Source organism: Dipodomys ordii, unplaced genomic scaffold, assembly GCF_000151885.1.
Source record: "Dipodomys ordii isolate 6190 unplaced genomic scaffold, Dord_2.0 Scaffold120, whole genome shotgun sequence".
In the NCBI taxonomy this organism is placed as follows: Eukaryota; Metazoa; Chordata; class Mammalia; order Rodentia; family Heteromyidae; genus Dipodomys; species Dipodomys ordii.
Genome location: NW_012267336.1, coordinates 3,876,843 through 3,885,461, shown reverse-complemented (window position 1 = coordinate 3,885,461; position 8,619 = coordinate 3,876,843). Strand labels below are relative to the sequence as shown.

General features: G+C 55.8%; 1 protein-coding gene across 2 annotated transcripts in view; it reads left to right on the top strand.

Annotated features, from left to right (window-relative positions):
* The first annotated feature begins 4,609 nt into the window (after window positions 1-4,609).
* Pacsin1 (protein kinase C and casein kinase substrate in neurons 1) overlaps window positions 4,610-8,619 on the top strand; it is a 28,357-nt gene continuing 24,347 nt past the window's right edge. Inside the window, exon 1 of one of the 2 annotated variants that reach the window (XM_013029659.1) lies at window positions 4,610-4,679. The gene's annotated coding sequence lies outside the window, so the exon portion shown is untranslated. Of the gene's footprint in view, window positions 4,680-5,229; window positions 5,298-8,619 lie in introns of those variants that run through there. The other variant, XM_013029658.1, reaches the window with a different exon arrangement.

The following is an 8,619-nucleotide window of genomic DNA, read 5'->3' as shown; positions in this document are numbered from 1 at the left end:
GAGCTGAGGGACAGCGCCCAGGCCCAGAGTTCAAGCCCCATGACCGACAAAAAAAAAAAAACAAACTCAATACAAGAAGAATCTATCACATTCATTCACCATTTTTCCCTTCCTCCTTTCCTTTCCTCCCTCCTGATGGCCCAAGGTTTTTTCTTTCGTCATTTCCTTCCTGTTCCTGGAAAGGCCTTTAGCGCTCTTTCTAGTTTAGCCATTCTCCACTTCTGAGAACGCGGGATCCCGTTCATTGCTGAAGGAGATTTTCTCCAGCTGTGGCTTCCAGGTTTCAGTCCCTCTCTCTCACTTCCTGGCTTCTGACTTGCATGTGTTTTTCCTTTTAGATAATGTTCCTCTCCCTCCTTCCCTCTTCCCTCTCCCTCTTCCTCTTCCTCCTTCCCTCCTCTTTGTCCCTCGTCCTCTCTGACTCTCTCCCCATCCCTCCCTTCTCCCTGTATCCTTCTCTCTTCTTCCCTTTTCCATCTTCCCTCTTCCCTCCTCTCTCCTCTCTCTGTCTCTCTCTCTCTCCGACTCCGTCTGTCTCTGTGTCTGTCTGTCGGTCTCTCTGTCTCTCTCTCTCTGTCTCTCTCTCTCTCCAGATTTTGAGCAGTGAGAACTGAGCTGCTCCAAGCCTTAGTTTACACACATATGGGATGATTCACTGTGTAAAGACAATTGTGTGAGCCGAGCACCGGTGGCTCAGGCCTGTAATACTAGCTACTCAGGAGGCTGATATCTAAGGATCGCAGTTTAAAACCAGGTGGGGAAGGAAAGTCCATGAGACTCTGATCTCCAATAAACCATTCAAAAACCAGAAGTGGCACTGTGGCTCAAGTGGTAGAGCTTTAGCCTTGCGCTGAAGAGCTGAGGGACATTACCCAGGCCCAGAGTTCAAGCCCCATGACCAACATCAACAACAAAAAAGACAATCGTGTGAGTGGAAAGCACCATGCATGCTGCCTAGGCTCAGCCAATCATACTTGATGCTGGGTAAGGATTCTTTGCACCCTCTGGTGGCCTTTCAGAGCCCCCTGGACAATCTACTCTTCCTCATTCCCAGTGTCCATGAATGTGTCCAGCCTCCTGCCCAGATCCTCGGTGGATCTTGGGCAGTTTATTCCTCCAGAGATATCCAGCCCTGCCCACCATGCCTGGGTAAGTGTTGGAGAGGACTCTGGCATTTTGACAGTCATGGTAGCATTATGCAAATGCATGCAAAGTAGCAGCTAATGAGCCCTGATTGCATTTGCCCTGGTGCTGGGGAACACATGGATGACTGCTGAGATGGGGGAAGGGGCACTGAAAGCTGTAAATGTATGTGTGGGTGTGGGGGGGGGTGGACAGGGAAGCAAGGTCGAGGACAGCAGAAAGGCAGCTGCCCTGTGGCCTGGGCAGATTTTGCCCCTTGCCTGTAGGCTGGCCCTGCCTTGGGGACAGGAGTTGAGGCCAGGTGTGAGGGGTGTAGGAGTCCTTTCTGGGACCCACACATAGGGGAATAGATGCAGATGGGGCCCGGTTAGGCTGACTGCTCTCTGTGCTGGGGAAGTAGAGGGTAGCAGGAGTGACAGCTTCCCCCGCAAGATCCATCTGGACTCTGGGAGTGTGGGAGGGCAGGGCTCCTGTTGGCCACACAGCAGCTGTCTTCAGTAGCCCAGATTGAAAGGCTTGTTAGGAGAAAGATGATCCCGAGCCGGGCCGGCAGGTGGGCAGGGGGCTCTGCTTCCAGCATGGGAACTCAATCCCTCCCTGCTCCCCAGCTGAGGCCTCCTCCCTCTCCAGGGCCCCTCTCTGCTCAGGGGTACTTGGCACCCCATCCTCTTGGCCTGGGGCTCCCCCTGCCCTCTGCTAAGCACCTTAAGGCCTGGGAACAGCTGATGACAGTTTCTTCCAAGGCTAGAAGCCTCATGCCCACCACTTGACTAGAACTTCAAGCATGAATGACGCTGTCCTGTCCTTAATCTAAAGATAAGAACTGAACTTGACTATGAAACTTTTCGGACTTGAGTGGCTGTTGCCATGTTTCCCAGTTAGATCCTTAAGCCTGCCTCCCTCCCTCCCTCCCTTCCTTCCTTCCTTCTTTCCTTCCTTCCTTCCCTTCTTTCTTTCCTTCTCTCTCTCCCTCCTTCCCTTCTTCCCTCCTTGGTACTAGGGTTTGAACTCAAGACTCTAAGCTTGCTAGGAAGACACTTTATCATGTGAGTCTCACCCTTAGCCTTTTTTCCTTATTTTGCCAGTCCTGGGGCTTGAACTCAGGCCCTGGGCACTGTCTCTGAACTTCTTTTGCTCAAGCATAACACTCTACCACTTGAGCCACAGCTCTACTTCCAGCTTTTTCTGTTTATGTGGTACTGAGGAATTGAACCCAGGACTTTGTACAAGCTAGGCAAGTACTCTACCACTAAGCCACATTCCCAGCCAGCTTTAGCTTTTTACTGTAGTTATTCCAAGGTAGTCTCTCAAATTTTTGTCTAGGCCCAGCCTCAGACTTCAATCCTCCTATTTATAGCCTCCCACACAGTTGGGACTATAAGCTCATGCCACCACATCTGACCTCTTTGTTGAAATCGTTGTCATTCACTTTCTGACTGAGTGGTCAGTCTTTTGGATCTCTTCCTCCTGAGTAGCTGAGATTATAGGTGTGAGCCACCATATCTTAATGATATCAAGAGGAGTATAGCGAAAACTTGGTAGGTTAAGGGTTGAAATACCAGTTCTTGGCTATACCACTGACTCACCCTGAGCAAGTGGCTCAGTCTGAGCCAGTTTCCAAGTGGGCCTGGTGGCTTTTCTATGGCCAGCTGCTGTGACAGTCAGAAACACTGCCGAGAGGCTCCAGACCGGAAACGATGTTGTCTAGCTCATTGTCTCTCTGGCGTGGGGGGGGGCGGGGGCTTCATTTTGCCCACAGCTGCATGGAATTATCTAGATCAGTCACTGGCACATGGTGGGTGCCTAGGAAGTATCTCTCAAGTGGGTGAAATGCCCTGTCTCCTCTGTTTCAAGTCAGTTCTCCTGCTCGTACCTGCTGTGTCCATGCCACAATGCTTTGGCAATCTGTGGCCGTCGCAGCTTCGTGGCAGCCATGTTATAACCGAGGGGTCTCAGAGGTGATGCGTGCAGGCGGGGCTCTGATTGTTACAAAGGACTTTTTGGTCATTTTATATCTGACTCTTTGGGGTAAGCGGGATTGCTGAGGGGCCCAGGCTGCAGGGACCCTTGCCTGAGGCCTGGAGGCGGTACGGGGCCGGGCACAGGTGTCCCGTGGGCTTCTGTCCCAGTTTCTCCATCTCCTCTGGGTTTTCTGCCATCCCTCCTTCTATGTTGTCCCTCTTGGGAGCAGCAGAGTTTTCTGGAACCTGGGACTCTCTCTGAGAAGGGAGGGGTCATTTTATTCCTACTCTGCCATAACTTGGGGTGCTAGTACTGAAGGGCTCTGGGCAGGATGTAGTCTGCACTGGAAGGAGGATTTTCAGAATGGGGCACTGTTGGACTCCACCCTCACCAGCTCAAGTTCCCTTCCGGCAGCAGTGCTGAGACACTGTTGGGCAGGTTAGTGCCTGAGCCTCTGCGAAAAGCAGCTCAGTCCCCTGGTTGGGACACAGCAGGAGTGGGGATGGAGGATAGGATAGGTGTGTGTGTGTGGGGGGGTGTTGTATGGGCAGGTGTAAATCTGTGTGGGAAGAATTTGTGTGTTGTGCATGCATGCAGATACACGTGCATATCTCTATCTTAGAAAAGTGTAATGTGTCTGTGTGTTACACATATGTATGTCGGTGCATTGTACAAACACATACCATGGGTGCCTGCATCTACAGTTGTGTTGTGGGCTGCACACTTGTGCAGACACGAGGGTTCGCCGATCACAGGTGAGCAGTGCGGCATTCTAGGAGGACCATGTGGCTGCTGTTGCCCAGTGGGAAAAGTGGGCAGAGCCGGAGTCCCAGGCCAAAGTGCCAGCAGCCATCCTAGGAACCTTGCATGCTCAGGGAACTTGTTTTTTTTTTTTTTTTCTGCTGTGGGCCTCAGGTCCAGTCTGTAAAATGGGTTTAAAATCTTACTGCACGGTATTTCAAATGCATATCTCACAGTCAGCTTGGCCCCGGGAGGAAGGGAACCCCTCCAAATAACCTAATACAAGAATTCAGTGGCTGCAAGTAAATGTATTGCAGAACAGCTGGTGGTGAGAGTTTAGGGACCCGAGGTCAGGGCAGGAGGTCTGGAAGAGGAGCTGGAGGCAGGATGCTGGGGAGGCCCAGGGGGAGAGGCTGGAGCAGGCGAGGGGGTGGGGGGGCGCCCCGCAGCCTGCCAGGGCCGGGCGAGTGCCCCCTGGCGGCCGCAGGCGTCCCCTGCTGTACGCGCAGGGAGGCGGGCGCTGCGCAGCTTTGCCCCGTTGCCATGGAAACGAGCAGAAGGAGGTGGGTGGCGGGGAAGGAGGCGGGCCGGGAGGAGGGAGCGGGAGGCGTGGGGGCGGGGAGCTGCCTCCCGCAGTTCTGGCGCCGCTGCCTTCGCGATCCAGCGCTGGAGGGGGACCCCAGAGGGCAGAGCCCCCCTCGCCCGGCGCCAGCCCCCTCTCCGCCCGCCACCACGGAGCAGAAGGAGGATGGTCAGCGCCTCCGGCCCCGGCCTGGCCCCGCCGAGGCAGTAAGCTCCCCCCTGCCCGCAGCTGGGTGCCCACAAGGGCCCAGGTAGGCATTCCCGTGTCGGGCAGAGGCTGCGTGGGGGGACCCCGGGCTGCCCCTGACTTCCTGCCAGCCCGCCTGACAGGCGGCACACAGGGGGGCTGGAGCCAGTGACCTGGTGGGGAGCAGCTTTGGGGCATAGCGCGGGTCCTGGGAGACCCTCTTGGAACCCAGTCCTCCCCGTCAGGGCCGCCCCCTGTGGCCTCTTTGATCTGAAGCTCTTCCCCATCTCCGCACCCACACCCAGGGCCTGACTTTGCAGACCTGCCCCTCCTCCCCCCCCCCAGGTGGGGGTCAAGGGGGCTAGACTCTCCAGGGACCCACCATGCTGCTCTTTAGACAAGGGGGGAGATTGAGGAGGGGAAAAGGGAGAAGGTCCCCACCCCCACTCTGCTAGGCTCTGGCCATTTGAACAACCCCCCCCCCACACACACACACCACCGTGCTAGAACCTCCCCATGGCCGGGTGTCTCTGGCACTGGGCTTAGAGTCAGGTCAGAGGCATCCTTCCTGCTGCCCCAAGCACAGCCCTTCTCCCCACCCTGCTCCCTCTCTGCAGACCCAGTGAACCCCTCCACCTTCCAAAGGACTCCTGTATCCATCCCCAGCCAGCCCAGGCTCCAGGTACTGGGGTGCCAGAGAGCAGGGGCCTGGGCTGGGTGGGGGTGCCAGTAGCCCTTCCTCCCTCCTCTGCTGCATTGCTCCCGGGGACACTCACCGCTGCTGGGGGAACTGGCACTGGCACTGCAGAGGAGCTTCTGCCCGCTGCCAGGGGAGGGGGGGCCTGGGGAGGAACTGGGGCGCTCTGCCTCCACCAGGAGGGGCAGGAGATCCCTGCCTAGGGGAGGCTGCAGCAGGGGTCTCTCCCACCCCCAGGGGTTTGCCTGGGCCTTTGGCTGGGCCCTGGCACCAAGTGTTGGGCTTCTCCTCCCCCTGGCTACTTGGGGGTCATTCGAAGGATGGGGGATACGGGCTGCTCGGGCTGAGCAGTGGAGATGTTGTGTGGCTTGGTTGGTTTCTGCAAATGTCAGGTGCATGTCTGCTGAGAGTGGGCCCAGGGGCTCCTACTTTGGGATCCAGGGCAGGTTTTGGGGTGGCAGGGATGGGTAGGGGATGCACATCTTCCCCCTGCTCCTCTGCACCGTCACCCAGCTTGCAGCCTCTGGGGTTGGCATGTTCTGCTCCTCCCCTGCAGCCTGCCGGCAGCTGCTGTCCTGTCCCCATGGCAGTGAGAGGTGAGACCAGGAGGGCAGGCTCTCTTCCCCCACCCTCGCCTCTCCCACTCCCACCTGGCCTGCTCTAGCCCACCATGTTTCCCTGTCCGGGGCTGTCTGTGCTAACCAGACTCCCCTACATTCAGTTTCTCCAGAGTGGAGCAGTAAGCTGGCTGCAGTGGCCCTGGGTCTGCCTGCCCAGCCTCCGTACTGGGGTGAGGTCTCCCCTGAAGCTCCGAGGGGATGGGACAGGACTGGGAGAGCAGTTTGGCTCCAGTCTGACTGCTCCTCACAGACCCCTCCATGTGCAGGAGCTTAGGGGAGGGGAGGCGTGTGTGTGTGTGTGTGTGTGTGTGTGTGTGTAAGAGATGGTACTGGGTTTGAACTCAGGACCTAAGCACTGCCCCTAAGCTTGTTTGCTTACAACTAGCATTCTACCACTTGAGTCACAGCTCTACTTCTGGCTTTTTGGTGATTAGAGATAAGAGCCTCATGGACTTTCCTGCCCTGGCTCTGATGCATAATTTTCATATCTCAGCCTCCTGAGTAGCTAGGATCACAGGCACCAGCCACCGGTACCAATGCCTGGCTTAGCAAGTAGCTCTGTATGTGTGTGTGTGTGTGTGTGTGTGTGTGTGTGTGTGTGTGTGTGTGTGTGTGCGTGCGCGCGCATGCGTGTGTGCTGGGGCATGAATTCAGGGCCTGGAGGAGATGAGGCTCTTGCTGGGCATCTCAGGGCTCTAGAACTGAGCTCCTGATCTCCCCAAGCTGTTCCTTCCTGATGTCAGCAAACTGCAGCTCCACCTACCAGCCACTCAAGCCCCAACCCCAGAGCCATCTTGGACTTATGCCAGGCTCACAATTCCAGCTGGTAGCAAGTTCTGAGCCTCAGTGTTCCCAGCCTCATCCCCTCACCCCTTCTTTGGTCCCCACTTTACCGCCCCCCTCCCCCAGAGGATCGCAAGGGCTGGCTACCAGGTCCTCTTGCCCTCTGTAGGCTATTCTTTCTCAGCAGCCAGGGTCGTAACACCCCTCTTCTCCAACCTTCCAGAGGCTTCCATGTCACTGAAAGAAAAAGTCCAAGCCCCACCCCCATCTACATGCATCAAGTCATCCTCAGCCCTCATTCCTTCACCTCCCTGAGCTCTACTCTCCCCCCTCTTACCCCCCCCCATCAGTCTGTTTGTAGGCGTGGCAGCCAGGCTTCTGCCCCAGTGACTTTGCACAAGCTGTGCCCTCCGGCTAGATGTTTTGTGGGGCTCCCTTCCTCACCTTCCTGAGGTCTTTGCTGTAATCTCACCTCGGAATGACACTCACTAACCATCTTGCATAAAGTAACATCTGCCTCGCTCCCACCCCCCACTGTGCCTCTCCCTCCTACTGTTCTCCACAGCCATTGTCAGCTTCTAACAACCCCACCGTCTTTCTAGTTTCTTGCCTGTCCGGCTCCTTTAGAGTGATCGCTCCACAAGGGCAGGACATTTTCTCCCTTGCTCACTGCCGAAGCCCTCACCTGCCTGCTGACAACCAGGCTGCAAGTCCAGCCAGGAGCCCTGCCCAGGGGCTGGCCTCTGGGTCTGTGTTGTAACAGGGGGCCAGGGGGGTCTGGGGTTCAGTTCTTACAGGGGAGGGCATTTCCACACACCCTCCACCCCCAGCACCCCCATGGCAGCCAGTGGTCTGTGTTCTGGGGCCATCAGGTTGAACAGGGTTTACTTCTTGCTTTTTTTTTTTTTTCCTTTTGGCAAATCCTGGGGCTTGAACTCAGGACCTGGGCACTGTGCTGATCTTTTGTGTTCAACTCCGGTGCTCTACTCCTTGAGTCATAGCTCCACTTCCTGCTTTTGGGTGATTAATTGGAGATGAGAGTCCCAGGGACTTTCCTGCTGGCTTCCAACCACTATCCTCAGATCTCAGTCTTCTGAATAGCTAGGATTACAGGCGTGAGTGAGCCACTGGTGCAGGGTCACTTCTTGGCTGCTCTGTGGCCGAGCAGTCCTGTGAGGTGGGGTGGGGAAGGTGGGCTGCTACATACTGTCCTTGCCCCTCTCCTGTCCCCACCCCACCCAGTGCCCCTGACAGAAGAGGACTATGGTTCCTCCTTCCTAGTCGTCCCTGGATAATGTGCTGTTGGAGGAGCAGATTGCACCCACTCTGGGAATGTCAGCCAAAGAGCAGGTACCTGGCTCTCCCCAGGTGGTCATATGTGCTATGGACTTGATAGGCAGACTGACAGGCATACATGTGGTCACTAGTCCTGTGTGTGTGTGTGTGTGTGTGTGTGTGTGTGTGTGTATGCTGGTCCTGAGGCTTGAACTCAGAGCCTGGATGTAGTCCTGAGCTTTTTTAGCTCAAGACTAGTGCACTGCCACTTGAGCCACAGCTTTACTTCCTGCTTTTTGGTGATTCATTGGAAATAAGAGTCTCATAGACTTTACTACCCAGGTTGGCTTTGAATCATGATTCTCAGATCTCATCCTCTTGAGTAGCTAGGATTACAAGCATGAGTCACGGGCGCACTCACCACTGGTCTTAAGAAAGGAGATAAACCAGCTGGGCACCAATGGCTCATGCCTGTAATCTTAGCTACTCAGGAGGCTAAGATCTAGGGATCACGGTTCAAAGCCAGCCTGTGCAGGAAAGACTGTGAGACTCCTATCTCCAATAAACCACCAGAAAACCAGAAGTGGTGCTGTAGCTCAAGTGGTAGAGCACTCGCCTTGAGCTGAAGA